Consider the following 20,000-nt stretch of genomic DNA (forward strand, 5'->3'; position numbering starts at 1 on the left):
GCATTTTGGTCCGACTCTCCTTCAACAGACGAACGCCGTTACAACTACAGCCTATTGATTGAGACTGTCAGGTAGAGAGATGGGGTTAGGAAGCTAGGACGAGGAGGATGAAGAGGAGGATGAGGAGAATGAATAGGAAGAAGATGAGGAGGTGGATAATGAAGAGGAGGAGGAGGAGGATAAGGAGAATGAGGAGGAAGAAGAGGAGGAGGAAGAGGAAGAAGATGAATAATAGGAGGAGGGGGTGGATGAAGAGGAGGAAGAGGATGAAGAGGAACAGGAAGAGGAGGAGAAGGATATGGATGGGTAGGAAGAGGAAGAAGGGTCAGGTGTGAAGGAGACAATGAGTTGTGGGACCAGTCTGAACAGTATATGTACTATATCACTACTGTAAGTCTATTTGGATACGAGCGTCTGGTAAATTACTGAAATGTAAAACAGAAGAAGATGAAGACCAGTGGGACCATTTATCTTAGCTATGCAAGAAGCAGATGCTGGGATCCACTGCAACATCTTCAATATTAAACGCAAACCCCCCTGCAGTTTCTCCACACTCCCGCTTTTCAATTAAAGAAGACAGTTGTTGAGTCCCTGATATTTCTTTGTTTGTGGGTATCAGGTTTCAGGTGTGACCCAGATGCAGACAGTGATGAAGTAACACACGTTTATTTCTAGTACAGGGGCATGCAAACGACTGGACAAGGGCAGGCAGAGGTCAGTAATCCACAAAGGGTGCAACAGGTCCAGAATGGCAGGCAGTCTCAGGTTCAGGGCAGGCATTGGTCAGTAATCCAGAGAGGTGTGGCTAGGTATAGAATGGCAGACAGGCTCAGGGTCAGGGCAGGCATTGGTCAGTAATCCAGAGAGGTGTGGCTAGGTATAGAATGGCAGACAGTCTCAGGGTCAGGGAAAGCAGGGGTCAGTAATCCAGAGAGGTGTGGCTAGGTATAGAATGGCAGACAGGCTCAGGGTCAGGGCAGGCAGGGGTCAGTAATCCAGAGAGGAATAGGTATAGAATGGCAGACAGGCTCAGGGTCAGGGCAGGTAGAAAGGTCAAAACCGGGAAAGACTAGAAAACAGGAACAAGAACAGACAGGAGCAAGGGGACAAACGCTGGTAGGTTTCACAAAACAATAAACTAACTGGCAACAGACAAACAGAGAACACGGGTATAAATACACTGGGGATAATGGGGCAGATGGGCGACACCTGGAGGGGGGTGGAGATAAGCACAAAAGACAGGCGAAACAGATCAGGGTGTGACGGGAAAAGTGTTTGAGACCCCTGTGTGTGTATGTTGTTTTCTTTTTTAATTTCCAGATACAAAGAAGAAAACATTTATATAAATATAAATATATAATTATTATAAAACATACTATCATCTGAAGAAGTACACTATAAAATGTATTCAGACACCTTGACTAATTTTGCAATGTTGTAGTCTTATTCTAAAATGGATTGAGCATTTGTTTTCCTCATCAATCTACACACAATAAACCATAATGACATCACAATACCCAATAATGACATCACAATACCTCATAATCGGGTATTGTGAAAGTGAAAACAGGTTTTTATAAAAGAAAATAAAAACAATTACATAAGTATTCAGACCCTTTGGTTTGAGCTCTATTTCCATTGATCATCCTTGATATGTTTCTACAACTTAATTGGAGTAAAAAACAGATACCTTATTTACATAAGTATTCAGACCCGTTGTTGCTATGGGACTCGAAATTGAGCTAAAAGTGCATCCTGTTTCTATTGATCATCCTTTAAGATGTTTCTACAACTTGGAGTCCACCTGTGGTAAATTCAATTGATTGGACATGATTTGGAAAGGCACACACCTTTCTATATAACGTCCCACAGTTGACAGTGCATGTCAGAGCAAAAACCAATCCATGAGGTTAAAAGAATTGATTTTGATCTCCGAGACAGGATTGTGTCGAGGCACAAATCTGGAGCAGTGTACCAAACCATTTCTGTAGCATCTTCTTCCCTTCTTAAAACAATTTCATGTAGCTCAGTAGAATCTGACTTTGACAGGGTTTAGAGTCTGATTACCGTACAGGGTATGGCAATTTGCAGCCATCCACTTCCTTATGTCTGGAAACCTTTGTTTCAGATATAAGGAAGTGGATGGCTGCACATTTTCAACTTTTAAACTCGGACAAAACAGAGATGCTTATTCTAGGTCCCAAGAAACAAAGAGATCTTCTGTTGAATCTGACAATGTATCTCGATGGTTGTACAGTCGTCTCAAATAAAACTGTGAAGGACCTCGGCGTTACTCTGGACCCTGATCTCTATTTTGACGAACATGTTTCAAGGACAGCTTTTTTCCATCTACGTAACATTGCAAAATGATGCAGAAAAATTAATCCATGATTTTGTTACTTCTTGGTTAGACTACTGCAATGCTATACTTTCCGGCTACCCGGATAAAGCACTAAATAAACTTCAGTTAGTGCTAAATACGGCTGCTAGAATCCTGACGAGAACCCAGGAATTTTATCATATTACTCCAGTGCTAGCCTCTCTACACTGGCTTCCTGTCAAAAGCAAGGGCTGATTTCAAGGTTTTACTGCAAACCTACAAAGCATTACATGGGCTTGCTCCTACCTATCACTCTGATTTGGTCCTGCCGTACATACCTACACGTACGCTATGGTCACAAGACGCAGGCCTCCTAATTGTCCCTAGAATTTCTAAGCAAACAGCTGGAGGCATGGCTTTCTCCTATAGAGCTCCATTATTATGGAATGATCTGCCTACCCATGTGAGAGTCGCAGACTCGGTCTCACCCTTTAAGTCTTTACTGAAGACTCATCTCTTCAGTAGGTCATATGATTGAGTGTAGTCTGGCCCAGGAGTGGGAAGGTGAACGGAAAGGCTCTGGAGCAACGAACCGCCCTTGCTGTCTCTGCCTGGCCGGTTCCCCTCTCTCCACTGGGATTCTCTGCCTCTAACCCTATTACAGGGGCTGAGTCACTAGCATACTGGTACTCTTCCATGCCGTCCTTAGGAGGGGTGCATCAGATGACCTGGCCTCGACAATCACCCGACCTCAACCCAATTGAGATGGTTTGGGATGAGTTGGACTGCAGAGTGAAGAAGAATCAGCCAACAAGTGCTCAGCATGCTAGGGGGACCTCTTTTAAGACAGTTGGAAAAGCATTCCAGGTGAAGCTGGTTGAGAGAATGCCAAGAGTGTTCAAAGTTGTCATCTACTTTGAAGAATCTCAAATATAAAATATATTTTTATTTACTATATGATTCCACATGTCATTTCATAGTTTGTATGTCCACTATTATTCATCTGAACACTTGGAAATCTGTCTGTCTGTCTGTCTGTCTGTCTGTCTGTCTGTCTGTCTGTCTGTCTGTCTGTCTGTCTGTCTGTCTCGTCTTGAATCAGTAAGTGCTCTGGGAACCTAGGAGCGACAGCTTCCTCTAAAGAGGCCATACCTACAAAGCAGAACCTACAGAATGTCCAATTCTTTCATTTAACCTTTTTCAATGAGGCTGCATTGAACAGTGTTCAGGGACATATCTGAGAAGTGGGAATCATTCCACCAACCACAAGCAACAATGCAGGCAGGAGGATTCTGATGCTTCTATCTCACACACCATGGGTTCTATTCTGTCACAACATGGGTTCTATGCCGTCACACCATGGGTTCTATTCCGTCACACCATGGGTTCTATTCTGTCACACCATGGGTTCTATTCCATAGGGAATATGACGGGTGAACTTTGAGGATCAGTGTTTGAGAATGGATGTGCAGACTACAGGTCTTAATACAGTAGTATGATATTCTGTTATAACTCTGAGGGGATAGGATGCATTACTCTGAGGGGATAGGATGCATTACTCTGAGGGGATAGGAGGCATTACTCTGAGGGGATAGGATGCATTACTCTGAGGGGATAGGAGGCATTACTCTGAGGGGATAGGATGCATTACTCTGAGGGGATAGGAGGCATTACTCTGAGGGGATAGGATGCATTACTCTGAGGGGATAGGATGCATTACTCTGAGGGGATAGGATGCATTACTCTGAGGGGATAGGATGCATTACTCTGAGGGGATAGGATGCATTACTCTGAGGGGATAGGATGCATTACTCTGAGGGGATAGGATGCATTACTCTGAGGGGATAGGATGCATTACTCTGAGGGGATAGGATGCATTACTCTGAGGGGATAGGATGCATTACTCTGAGGGGATAGGAGGCATTACTCCGAGGGGATAGGATGCATTACTCTGGGGGATAGGATGCATTACTCTGGGGGGATAGGATGCATTACTCTGTGGGGATAGGATGCATTACTCTGAGGGGATAGGAGGCATTACTCTGAGGGGATAGGATGCATTACTCTGAGGGGATAGGATGCATTACTCTGAGGGGATAGGATGCATTACTCTGTGGCCACTGAGTGATTAATGTGTATAGTGGGGAGCTACAGAAACAGGAATGTGTGTAAGCTTTATTTAACTAGGCAAGTCAGTACAAACTTACCAGACTTACGGCCTACCAGGAAACAGTGGGTTAACAGCCTCGTTCAGGGGTAGAACTACTGATTTTTACCTTTGATCCAGCGACCTATCGGTTACTGAGCCAACATGCTAGCCACTAGGCTACCTGCCGCCCAAGGAAGTGAGAGAGTACGCGAGAGAGGAAGTGAGATAGGATGCGAGAGAGGAAGCAAGCTAGGAAGTGAGAGAGGAAGTGAGATTCTCAGTTTGAAGAACTTGTAACTCTCATAACAAAGTACTATCTAGAACCTAGAAGTTTTTTGGGCTGTCCCCATTAGAGGACCCTTTTAATAACTATTGTTGGTATAACCATTTTGGGTTCCATTTTTTTACCCATTTTTGTCCCCAATGTCATGGTATCCAATTGGTAGTTACAGTCTTGTCTCATCGCTGCAACTCCCCTACGGAACCGGGAGAGGCGAAGTTTGAGAGCCATGCGTCCTCCGAAACACAACCCAACCAAGCTGCACTACTTCTTGACACAATGCCGTCTTAACCCGGAAGCCAGCCACACCAATGTGTCGTAGGAGACACCGTACACCTGGCGACTGGCAGAGTCGCCTGGCGACTGCCACAGGAGTCGCTAGTGTGCGATGGGACAAGGACATCCCTGAAGGACAAATCCTCCCCTAACCCAGATGACGCAGGGAGAATTGTGCGCAGCCGGTCAAGGTCTCGGACGGCTGTAACAGAGCCTGGACACAAACCTCTAGGGGCACAGCTAGCACTGCGATGCAGTGCCTTGGACCACTGCCCCACTAGGTTGGCCCCCCCAAAAAATGCTTCTACCTGAAAACAAAAAGGGTTATCTTATGGGGACAGTCAAAGAACCCCTTTGGAAGCTTTTTTTATAAGAGGGTATATATATCAAGGTAGATCAATGGACTGTTGTACAATGAGGACATGTGAAGGAATTGTCAGGACATTCAAAGATGGTGTATTATGTATTGCTGCTGAAGCTATTTGATGTTGAGAGTGTCTGTAACATTCCACAATAGAATCCTCCCCATTGTTGTTCAGACCAGCACCTCGTTCTCCCATTCCAACAGCTCACATTCTAAATAGGAGCAAACCTCCACAATATCCTCTGTAGTGGAGAGACTGCAATATCTCTCCCTCCAAGATAAATCCCTGTTTTGAAAAAAAAAAAAAAAGCAATTTGAAATGCAACACCGATCCAGAAGGGGATGGGAGAAGGGCAATAGCACAGTCTCTTCATTTGTTGGGGATGACAGTAGTAAGTAAGAAGGCTGCGGGCAAAGCTATCTTCAGTAATCTATCAGGGTACGTTTCACATGTCACCTCCATGTCACTGTGCTGTGTGACAGCGGAGAAGGACTGGAGACAGAGATGTGATAACAAAGGATATAAGTCTCCATGTCTGACGAGAGAGGAAGCAGACACACCGAGACACTCCCTTAATAGTGTATTACCTTTTCTCCTGCTCTGTCTCACAATTCAATTTCAATTTAAGGGGTTTTATTGGCATGGGAAACATGTGTTATCATTGCCAAAGCAAGTGAAGTAGATAATATACAAAAGTGAAATAAACAAGTAAAATGAACAGTAAACATTACACTTACAAAAGTTCCTACATAATAAAGACATTTCAAATGTCATATTATGTCTATATAGAGTGCTGTAACGATGTGCAAATAGTTAATGTACAAAAGGGAAAATAAGTAAACATAAATATAGGTTGTATTCGCAATGGTGTTTGTTCTTCACTGGTTGCCCTTTTCTTTTGGCAAACAGGTCACAAATCTTGCTGCTGGGATGTCACACCGTATTTCACCCATAAACATTGTATTTCTTTTCGAATTCTTTGTGGATCTGTGTGATCTGAGAGTAATTTGAGGGGAATAATGTGTCTAATATGGTCATACATTTGGCAGGAGGTTAGGAAGTGCAACTCGGTTTCCACCTCATTTTGTGGGCAGTGTGCACGTAGCCTGTCTTCTCTTGAGAGCCATGTCTGCCTACGGCAGCCTTTCTCAAATACAAGGCTATGCTCACTGAGTCTGTACATAGTCAAATATTTCCTTAATTTTGGGGCAGTCACAGTGTTCCTGCCACTGTGTACTCTCTGTTTAGGGCCAAAATACATTTTAGTTTGCTCTGTTTTTTTGTAAATGATTTCCAATATGTCAAGTCAATATATTTTTGTTCTCTCATGATTTGGTTTGGTCTAATTGTGTTGCTGTGTGGTGTCTGTTTGTGAACAGAGCCCCAGGACCAGCTTTCTTCGGGGCCTCTTCTCCAGGTGTATTTCTTTGTAGGTGATGGCTTTGTTATAGACGTTTGGGGAATTGCTTCCTTTTAGGTGATTGTAGAATTTAACATCTATTTTCTGGATTTTGATAATTAGTGGGTATCGGACTAATTCTGCTCTGCGTGGATTATTTGGTGTTCTACGTTGTACACAGAGGATATTTTTGCAGAATTCTGCATGCAGAGTCTAAATTTGGTGTTTGCCCCATTTAGTGAATTCTTGGTTGGTAAGCGGACCCCAGGCCTCACAACCATAAGGGGCAATGGGTTCTATAACTGACTCAAGTATTTTTAGCCAGATCCTAATTGCTATTAGAATTTATGTTCCTTTTGATGGCATAGAAGGCCCTTCTTGCCTTGTCTCTCAGATCGTTTTCCACAGCTTTGTGGAAGTTATCTGTGGCGCTGATGTTAAGACAGAGGTATGTATAGTTTTTTGTGAGGTCTAGGGCAACGATGTCTAGATGGAATTTGTCTTCGTAGTCCTGGGAACTGATTTGGAACACCATTATTTTTGTCTTACTGAGATTTACTGTCAGGGCCATGTTCTCACAGAATCTGTGCAGAAGATCTAGGTGCTGCTGTAGGCTCTCCTTGGTTTGGGACAGAAGCACCAGATCATCAGCAAACAGTAGACATTTGACTTTAGAATCTAGTAGGGTGAGGCCAGGTGCTGGACACTCTTCTAGTGCTCTGGCTATTTCGTTCATAAATATGTTGAAGTGGGTGGGGCTTAAACTGCATCCCTGCCTCACACCACGGCCCTGTAGACTTTGTTTTTTGCTCATTTTAACCGCACACTGGTTGTTTGTGTGAATAGATTTTATAATGTCATATGTTTTTCCCCCAATACCATTTTCCATTCATTTGTATAGCAGACCCTCATGCCAAATTGAGTCGAATGCTTTTTTGAAATCAACAAAATCATCAAGTTCCAAATATTGTTGAATATGCCAGATCTGAGGATGATGTTAAAGAGTTTGAGAATAGCGAATTGGAATTTGTGGTCTGTATATTTTATCAGTTCATTGAGGGCATCAACCCAACTGGCCTTTTTGGGTTGGAGGGTTTGTATTTTGCGCTGTAGTTCATTCAATGTAAGTGGAGAATCTAGTGGGTTCTGGTTGTCTTTAATAGTTGATTGTATGATCTGTATTTGATCATGTATATATTTTTGCTCTTTATTCTTTGTTAATGAGCCAAACAGATTGGAGAAGTGGTTTACCCATACATCTATGTTTTGGATATATAACTCTTCGTGTTGTTGTTTGTTTAGTGTTTTCCAATTTTCCCAGAAGTGATTAGATCTATGGATTCTTCAATTACATTGAGCTGATATCTGACATGCTGTTCCTTCTTTATCCATAGATGATTTCTGTATTGTTTTAGTGATTCACCATAGTGAAGGCGTAGGCTCAGGTTTTCTGGGTCTCTATGTTTTTGGTTAGATAGGTTTCTCATGTTCTTTCTTAGGTTTCTGCATTCTTCATGAAACCATTTGTCATTGTTGTTCATTTTCTTAGGTTGTCTGCTTGAATTGTTTTTATTTGATAGGGAAGCTGAGAGGTCAAATATGTTTAGGTTTTCTACTGCAAAGTTTACACCTTCAGTATTACAGTGAAACATTTTGTCCAGGAAATTATCTAGAAGGGATTGTATTTGTTGCCTGATTGCTTTTTGGTAGTTTTCTACACTAATTTCCTTCAATCTATAGCATTTCTTAATATTATTCTGTTTCTTTGGCTTTGATACCTCATAATTGAACAAAGCTCTGTTCAGGTAGAATTTGACTTTCATCTGATCTGGTAGGGATGTCAGTGGACTGACTGTGAACCCCCTCTAAAATACTCTGGGTTGAGGTCAGTGATAAAGTAGTCCACAGGACTACTGCCAAGATATGAGCTATATGTGTCGAGTCCCCTCGAAGCCTACCATTGACTATGTATACCCAGCATGCAACAGAGCTGCAGGACTTGTGATCTGTTTTTGTTGGTTATGTTGCCATAGATGTGTCTGGGGGGCATATGGGGGAGGGAATGCTGTCACCTCCAGGTACAGTTGAAGTTACTGAGTCAGGTTTGTAGGCCTCCTTGCCCGCACACACTTTTTCAGTTCTGTCCACACATTTTCTATGGGATTGAGGTCAGAACTTTGTAATGGTCACTCCAATACCTTGACTTTGTTGTCCTTAAGCCATTTTGCCACAACTTTGGAAGTATGCTTGGGGTCATTGTCCATTTGGAAGACCCATTTACGACCAAGCTTGAACTTCCTGACTGATGTCTTGAGATGTTGCTACAATTTATCCACATTATTTTCCTGCCTCGTGATGCCATCCACTTTGTGAAGTGCAAGAGTCCCTCCTGCAGCAAAGCACCCCCACAACATGTTGCTGCCACCCCCGTGCTTCACGGTTGGGATGGTGTTCTTTGGTTTGCAAGCCATCCCCCTTTTTCCTCCAAACATAATGATGGTCATTATGGCCAAACAGTTCTATTTTTGTTTCATCAGACCAGAGAACATTTCTCCCAAAAAGTACGATCTGCACACGGTCCCCATGTGCAGTTGCCAACCATAGTCTGGCTTTTTCATTGCGTTTTTGGAGCAGTGGCTTCTTCCTTGCTGAGTGGCCTTTCAGGTTATGTCTATATAGGACTCGTTTTACTTTTGTACCTGTTTCCTCCAGCATCTTCACAAGTTTCTTTGCTCTTGTTCTGGGATTGATTTGCACTTATCGCAACAAAGTACATTAATCTCTAGGAGACAGAATCCGTCTCCTTCCTGAGTGGTATGATGGCTGCGGAGTCCCATGGTGTTTATACTTGCATGCTATTGTTTGTACAGATGAACGTGGTACCTGCAGGCATTTGGGAATTGCTCCCAAGGATGGTCCTTCTGTAGCTCAGTTGGTAGAGCATGGCGCTTGTAACGCCAGGGTAGTGGGTTCGATTCCCGGGACCACCCATACGTAGAATGTATGCACACATGACTGTAAGTCGCTTTGGATAAAAGCGTCAGCTAAATGGCATATATATTATGAACCAGACTCGTGGAGGTCTACAATTTTTTTTCTGAGGTCTTGGCTGATTTCTTTCAAATTTCCTATGATGTAAAGCAAAGAGGCACTGAGTTTGAAGGTAGGCCTTGAACTACATCAACAGGTACACCTCCAAATGACTGAAATTATGTCATTTAGCCTATCAGAAGCTTCTAAAGCCATGACATAATTTTGGGGAATTTTCAAAGCAGTTTAAAGGCACAGTCAACTTAGTGTGTGTAAACTTCTGACCCACTGGAAATGTAATACAGTGAATTATAAGTGAAATAATCTTTCTGAAAAATGACTTTTGTAAGGCACAAAGTAGATGTCCTAACCCACATGCCAAAATGTATAGTTTGTTAACAAGAAATTTATGGAGACTCCAACCTAAGTGTACCTAAGTGTATGTAAGGCTACCCGAAACGTTTGACACAAGTTAAACAATTTAAAGGCAATCCTACCTAATACTAATTGAGTGTATGTAAACTTCTGACCCACTGGGACTGTCATGAAAGAAATAAAAGCTGAAATAAATGATTCTCTCTACTATTATTCTGACATTTCACATTCTTAAACTGTACTTTATACACTGTATACTGTGTAAACACATAATATACTAGTACATATTCTGCTAACACATACTCTAAGAATACATACTCTACTAATGCATACTCTATACACACGTACTCTACGAAAATATACTCCACTATAATACATACTCTATACACACATGCTATACTGATACACACTATACAAATACATACTCTACAAATAGATACTATACACATATATGTTTTTATGTGTTATCAATCCGCATTAGCTGAGGCAGCAGCTACTCTTCCTGGGGTCCAGCAAAAATAAGGCAGTTTCTACCGTTTCAAAAACATGACAATTAATTCACAGATTTTACAACCCAACGTGTGCCATCAGGCCCTCAGGCTCTAGTAACACATACTCTGCTATCACACATACTCTTCTACTAAGACATACTCTACTATCACAAATACTATACTAAAACATACTCTACTAAGACATACTCTACGAACACATACTCTACTAAAACATACTCTATACACACATACTCTACTAATACATACTCTACTAAAACATACTCTATACACACATACTCTACTAATACATACTCTACTAAAACATACTCTATACACACATACTCTACTAATACATACTCTTTTAAAACATACTCTATACACACATACTCTACTAATACACAATCTACTAATACATACTCTAGACACATACTCTACGAATACATACTCTACTAAAACATACTCTACTAGTACATACTCTACTAACACATACTCTATACACACATACTCTACTAATACATAATCTACTAATACATACTCTAGACACATATTCTACGAATACATACTCTACTAAAACATACTCTACTAGTACATACTCTACTAATACATACTCTACTTACACATACTCTACTAACACATACTCTACTAATACATACTCTACTAAAACATACTCTAGACACACATACTCTACTAATACATACTCTACTAATACATACTCTACTAAAACATACTCTACTAATACATACTCTACTAAAACATACTCTAGACACACATACTCTACGAATACATACTCTACTAATACATACTCTACTAGTACATACTCTACTAACACATACTCTACTAATACATACTCTACTAAAACATACTCTAGACACACATACTCTACTAACACATACTCTACTAATACATACTCTACTAAAACATACTCTAGACACATACTCTACTAATACATACTCTACTAAAACATACTCTAGACACACATACTCTACTAACACATACTCTACTAATACATACTCTACTAAAACATACTCTAGACACATACTCTACTAATACATACTCTACTAAAACATACTCTATACACACATACTCTACTAATACATACTCTACTAAAACATACTCTATACACACATACTCTACTAATACATACTCTACTAATACATACTCTACTAAAGCATACTCTATACACACATACTCTACTAATACATACTTTACTAATACATACTCTATACACACATACTCTACTAATACATACTCTACTAATGCATACTCTAGACACATACTCTACTAATACACACTCTACTAATACATACTCTAGACACATACTCTACTAATACATACTCTACTAAAACATACTCTACTAATACATACTCTACTAATACATACTCTACTAATACATACTCTACTAATACATACTCTACTAATACATAATCTATACACACATACTATACTAATACATATTCTACAAATACATACTCTACTAATACATACTCTACTAATACATACTCTACTAAAACATACTCTACTAATACATACTCTACTAAAACATACTCTACTAATACATACTCTACTAAAACATACTCTACTAGTACATACTCTACTAATACATACTCTACTTACACATACTCTACTAATGCATACTCTACTAATAGATACTCTACTGATACATACTCTACTAACACATACTCTACTAAAACATACTCTACGAATACATACTCTACGAATACATACTCTATACACACATACTCTACTAATACATACTCTACTAATACATACTCTACTAATACATACTCTACTAATACATACTCTACTAAAACATACTCTACTAAAACATACTCTACTAATACATACTCTACTAAAACATACTCTACTAATACATACTCTACTAAAACATACTAGTACATACTCTACTAATACATACTCTAATTACACATACTCTACTAATACATACTCTACTGACACATACTCTACTGATACATACTCTACGAATACATACTCTATACACACATACTCTACTAATACATACTCTACTAATACATACTCTACTGATACATACTCTACTAATACATACACTATACACACATACTCTACTAACACATACTCTACTAATACATACTCTACTTACACATACTCTACTAAAACATACTAGTACATACTCTACTAATACATACTCTAATTACACATACTCTACTAATACATACTCTACGAATACATACTCTATACACACATACTCTACTAATACATACTCTATACACACATACTCTACTAATACATACTCTACGAATACATACTCTATACACACATACTCTACTAATACATACTCTACTAATACATACTATACTAATACATACTCTATACACACATACTCTGCTAATACATACTCTATACACATACTCCAAAAACATACCCTACCAATACATACTATACTAATACACACTCTATACACACATACTCTGCTAATTCATACTCTGTACACACATACTCTACTAATTCATACTTGATTAATACAGGCTCTACTGATATATACTCTACTAACACATACTATACTAATATATTCTCTACTCATACATACTCTATACACACATACTCTACTAATATATAATCTGCTAATACACTCTTTTCCTACATGTGTTGTATCATTATACTGCAATAAATGCACAATTCTCCAGAGGTTTATGTTATATTAGTATATGTGAGAGATTAAAGACCTACAGTTTATGTTTTATTAGTCTATGTGAGAGGTTAAAAACCTACAGGTTATGTTATATTAGTCTATGTGAGAGGTTGTAGACCTACAGGTTATATTATATTAGTCTATGTGAGAGGTTGTAGACCGACAGGTTATATTATATTAGTCTATGTGTGAGGTTATAGACCTACAGGTTATATTATATTAGTCTATGTGAGAGGTTGTAGACCTACAGGTTATATTATATTAGTCTATGTGAGAGGTTGTAGACTGACAGGTTATATTATATTAGTCTATGTGAGAGGTTAAAAACCTACAGGTTATATTATATTTGTAACGGCGTTCTTCGTTTGTAGAAAGAGAGTCGGACCGAAATGCAGCGTGGTGGTTACTCATGTCTTTAATAAATGAAGAGCGATACATGAAATAACTTAATACAAAAGCAAAACAACAAACGGAACGTGAAACCTAATTACAGCCTATCTGGTGAAACTACACAGAGACAGGAACAATCACCCACGAAATACACAGTGAAACCCAGGCTACCTAAATACGGTTCCCCATCAGAGACAACAAGAATCACCTGACTCTGATTGAGAACCGCCTCAGGCAGCCAAGCCTATACTAGACACACCCCTAATCAACCACAATCCCAATGCCTACAAAAACCCCAATACGACAATACAATAAACCCATGTCACACCCTGGCCTGAAAAAATAATTAAAGAAAACACAAAATACTAAGACCAAGGCGTGACAGAACCACCCCCCTAAGGTGCGGACTCCCGGACGCACCTCAAAACCATAGGGAGGGTCCGGGTGGGCGTCTGTCCATGGTGGCGGTTCCGGCTCGGGACGTGGACCCCACTCCATTAATGTCCTAGTTCCTCCCCTTAGAGTCCTGGGATAATCCACCCTCGCCGCCGACCATGGCCTAATAGTATTCACCCAGAACCCCACTGAACTGAGGAGCAGCTCGGGACTGAGGGGCAGCTCGGGACTGAGGGGCAGCTCGGGACTGAGGGGCAGCTCGGGACTGAAGGGCAGCTCGAGACTGAGGGGCAGCCCGGAACTGAGGGGAAGCCCAGTACTGAGAGAAAGCCCAGTACTGAGAGAAAGCCCAGTACTGAGAGGAAGCCCAGTACTGAGATGAAGCTCAGGCAGGTAGTAGGCTCCGGTAGATCCTGGCTGGCTGGCGGATCTGGAAGATTCTGGTTGGCTGGCAGATCTGGAAGAGACTGGTTGACTGGCAGATCTGGAAGAGACTGGTTGACTGGCAGATCTGGAAGAATCTGGTTGACTGGCAGATCTAGAAGATCATGGCTGACTGGCGGATCTAGCTGCTCTATGCAGACTGACAGCTCCTTGCAGACTGACAGCTCTGGCTGCTCCATGCAGGCTGACAGCTCCTTGCATACTGACAGCTCCTTGCAGACTGGCAGCACTTTGCAGACTGACAGCTCTGGCTGCTTCATACAGACTGACATCTCTGGCTGCTTCATGCAGACTGACAGCTCTGGCTGCTTCATGCAGACTGACAGCTCATGCAGCTCCGAACAGGCAGGAGGCTCCGGCAGCGCTGTAGAGGAGGAAGGCTCTGATAGCGCTGAACAGGCGGGAGACTTCGACAGCGCAGGAGAGGAGAAAGGCTCTGATAGCGCTGAACAGACAGGAGACTCCAGCAGCACTGTAGAGGAGGAAGGCTCTGATAGCGCTGAACAGGCGGGAGACTCCGACAGCACAGGAGAGGCGAGGCGCACGCGTGGTGCTGGCACTGGTGATACTGGAGCGAGGACCTTACCTGGCTCGATGCCCACTCTAGCCCGGCCAATAAGAAGGGCTGGTATGAACCGCACCGGGCTATGCACCCACACTGGAAAGACTGTGTGCTCCATAGCATAACACGGTGCCTGCCCGGTCTCTCTAGCCCACCGGTAAGCACAGGGAGTTTGCGCAGGTCTCCTACCTGGCGTAGCCATACTCCCTGTAAGCCCCCCCCCCCACAATAATTTTTTTGGGGCTGCTTTTCGGGCTCCCTTCTCTTTATTTTCAACTGCCTCAGTGGATCGACCTTAACTTTTCCAGCCCGTTCCTGAAAGCATTTAGCGATTGGCATGTAGGCTACTTGACGCACAAGCAGTTAGGCCCTAGCTAGGTTTACGAACTAAGGAAATGTAGCCTATAGATAATAATTGTGCAATAATTATACATTTATGGATTTGTTAAGGTGTTGTTTTCCATCCCATCCAGCATTCATCCACACAATATTTCATGACCCTAAAGACGGCCGCCAGGGGACTTGTGGAAACCTTTCCTTGATGTCTGTACTGGTAATATTTCTGATAATACTGTAATAATGTATGTACTCTTGGCTGTAATAATGTATGTACTCTTGGCTGTAATAATGTATGTACTCTTGGCTGTAATAATGTATGTACTCTTGACTGTAATAATGTATGTACTCTTGGCTGTAATAATGTATGTACTCTTGGCTGTAATAATGTATGTACTCTTGACTGTAATAATGTATGTACTCTTGACTGTAATAATGTATGTACTCTTGACTGTAATAATGTATGTACTCTTGGCTGTAATAATGTATGTACTCTTGGCTGTAATAATATATGTACTCTTGACTGTAATAATGTATGTACTCTTGGCTGTAATAATGTATGTACTCTTGGCTGTAATAATATATGTACTCTTGACTGTAATAATGTATGTACTCTTGGCTGTAATAATGTATGTACTCTTGACTGTAATAATGTATGTACTCTTGGCTGTAATAATATATGTACTCTTGACTGTAATAATGTATGTACTCTTGGCTGTAATAATGTATGTACTCTTGACTGTAATAATGTATGTACTCTTGGCTGTAATAATGTATGTACTCTTGGCTGTAATAATGTATGTACTCTTGGCTGTAATAATGTATGTACTCTTGGCTGTAATAATGTATGTACTCTTGGCTGTAATAATGTATCTACTCTTGGCTGTAATAATGTATGTACTCTTGACTGTAATAATGTATGTACTCTTGGCTGTAATAATATATGTACTCTTGACTGTAATAATGTATGTACTCTTGGCTGTAATAATGTATGTACTCTTGGCTGTAATAATATATGTACTCTTGACTGTAATAATGTATGTACTCTTGGCTGTAATAATGTATGTACTCTTGACTGTAATAATGTATGTACTCTTGGCTGTAATAATATATGTACTCTTGACTGTAATAATGTATGTACTCTTGGCTGTAATAATGTATGTACTCTTGACTGTAATAATGTATGTACTCTTGGCTGTAATAATGTATGTACTCTTGGCTGTAATAATGTATGTACTCTTGGCTGTAATAATGTATGTACTCTTGGCTGTAATAATGTATGTACTCTTGGCTGTAATAATGTATGTACTCTTGGCTGTAATAATGTATGTACTCTTGGCTGTAATAATGTATTTACTCTTGGCTGTAATAATGTATGTACTCTTGGCTGTAATAATATATGTACTCTTGACTGTAATAATGTATGTACTCTTGGCTGTAATAATGTATGTACTCTTGGCTGTAATAATATATGTACTCTTGACTGTAATAATGTATGTACTCTTGGCTGTAATAATGTATGTACTCTTGACTGTAATAATGTATGTACTCTTGGCTGTAATAATATATGTACTCTTGACTGTAATAATGTATGTACTCTTGGCTGTAATAATGTATGTACTCTTGACTGTAATAATGTATGTACTCTTGGCTGTAATAATGTATGTACTCTTGGCTGTAATAATGTATGTACTCTTGGCTGTAATAATGTATGTACTCTTGGCTGTAATAATGTATGTACTCTTGGCTGTAATAATGTATCTACTCTTGGCTGTAATAATTGTGACGCACGCCTCTATGAAGAGGGAACGCAACACCCTGCTACAACTAAACTCTCCGTGAAGTGAAAAAGGTATGGACCGTAGGCGTGAGTAAGGATGACAACAGACAGAATGTGGTACCGTTTACAAGGACTTTATATTCCTTTACACGGTAATATGGGGAAAAGGGGCTGGACGGAACCAAAGCAAAGAAAGTAAATCTCAAAGCCCCCCCCCTCTCCTATCTTACCTGCCTACCCACTATTTACCTAATTTAGCACCACCTGGTGCCCTAAACAAAATACAGGGGTTGGTCCGCCCAGGTCTTACCTATTGTGCCTAGACAGCGAATATGCTACGGGTATATGTATGCCCGCAGGCCTCTTGCCTAAGCACTCCCTAGGTGCCTTCCCCTTCCCCCCTGGGAACAAATTAAACAGAATATTAAACAATTTCACAGACAAACTAAGAAACAAAGGACATCAAATAAGCTCTATCTGAGCAACAAACTCACAAAACATACCAACTCTCAGCAATGAACTCCCAGCAAAATCTCTAGCAAAATCTCTAGCAAAATCTCTGCAATGACCTCCCAGAAAATCTCTAGCAAATCTACCTCCAGAGAAATCTCCCTCCTGAACAGAACACTGGCATTTATATAGCTTCAGAAGGAATGGGTAATTGGAGACAGCTGTGTCTTGACGAGGGGGCGGGGTCAGCTCTCCAATTACCCATGGAGTCGACCAATCAGCTGCTTGAGGGATTTCAGGAAGCCATTTCCTGAAATAAACACATGCAAACATACAAACTACAACACATAAACTGGGGAACGTAACAATAATGTATGTACTCTTGGCTGTAATAATGTATGTACTCTTGGCTGTAATAATGTATGTACTCTTGGCTGTAATAATGTATGTACTCTTGGCTGTAATAATGTATGTACTCTTGACTGTAATAATGTATGTACTCTTGGCTGTAATAATGTATGTACTCTTGGCTGTAATAATGTATGTACTCTTGGCTGTAATAATGTATGTACTCTTGACTGTAATAATGTATGTACTCTTGGCTGTAATAATGTATGTACTCTTGGCTGTAATAATGTATGTACTCTTGGCTGTAATAATGTATGTACTCTTGGCTGTAATAATGTATGTACTCTTGACTGTAATAATGTATGTACTCTTGGCTGTAATAATGTATGTACTCTTGGCTGTAATAATGTATGTACTCTTGGCTGTAATAATGTATGTACTCTTGACTGTAATAATGTATGTACTCTTGGCTGTAATAATGTATGTACTCTTGGCTGTAATAATGTATGTACTCTTGGCTGTAATAATGTATGTACTCTTGGCTGTAATAATGTATGTACTCTTGGCTGTAATAATGTATGTACTCTTGACTGTAATAATGTATGTACTCTTGGCTGTAATAATGTATGTACTCTTGGCTGTAATAATGTATGTACTCTTGGCTGTAATAATGTATGTACTCTTGGCTGTAATAATGTATGTACTCTTGGCTGTAATAATGTATGTACTCTTGGCTGTAATAATGTATGTACTCTTGGCTGTAATAATGTATGTACTCTTGGCTGTAATAATGTATGTACTCTTGGCTGTAATAATGTATGTACTCTTGACTGTAATAATGTATGTACTCTTGGCTGTAATAATGTATGTACTCTTGGCTGTAATAATGTATGTACTCTTGGCTGTAATAATGTATGTACTCTTGACTGTAATAATGTATGTACTCTTGGCTGTAATAATGTATGTACTCTTGGCTGTAATAATGTATGTACTCTTGGCTGTAATAATGTATGTACTCTTGGCTGTAATAATGTATGTACTCTTGGCTGTAATAATGTATGTACTCTTGGCTGTAATAATGTATGTACTCTTGGCTGTAATAATGTATGCACTCTTGGCTGTAATACTGTATGTACTCTTGGCTGTAATAATGTATGTACTCTTGACTGAGATACGAGTATGTGAAGGAATATATTTTTTATCTACTTTGTATATATGCTTCTATGTAATTACCATGTAGTCTACATACACACAGTATTACCATGTAGTCTACATACACACAGTATTACCATGTAGTCTACATACACCCCTCTCAATGGTCTTTACTCTGCCCCCACCCCTTCAACAGTCTCTACTCTGCTCCCCCCTCAACAGTCTCTACTCTGCCCCCCCAGCCCCTCACAGGCTCTACCCTGCCCCCACCCCTCAACAGTCTCTACCCTGCCCCCACCCCCTTCAACAGTCTCTACTCTGCTCCCCCCCTCAACAGTCTCTACTCTCCCCCCCAGCCCCCTCACAGGCTCTACCCTGCCCCCACCCCTCAACAGTCTCTACCCTGCCTCCCACCCCTTCAACAGTCTCTACTCTGCTCCCCCCTCAACAGTCTCTACTCTGCCCCCCAGCCCCCTCACAGGCTCTACCCTGCCCCCACCCCTCAACAGTCTCTACCCTGCCCCCCACCCCCTCAACAGTCTCTACTCTGCCCCCCACCCCCTCAACAGTCTCTACTCTGCCCCCCACCCCCTCAACAGTCTCTACTCTTCCCCCCACCCCCCTCTACAGTCTCTACTCTGCCCCCCACCCCTCAACAGTCTCTACTCTGCCCCCCACCCCCTCAACAGTCTCTACTCTGACCCCACAGTCTCTACTCTGCCCCCAGCCCCCTCACAGGCTCTACCCTGCCCCCCACCCCCTCAACAGTCTCTACTCTGACCCCACAGT

Source organism: Oncorhynchus keta, chromosome 15, assembly GCF_023373465.1.
Source record: "Oncorhynchus keta strain PuntledgeMale-10-30-2019 chromosome 15, Oket_V2, whole genome shotgun sequence".
Classification (NCBI taxonomy): Eukaryota; Metazoa; Chordata; class Actinopteri; order Salmoniformes; family Salmonidae; genus Oncorhynchus; species Oncorhynchus keta.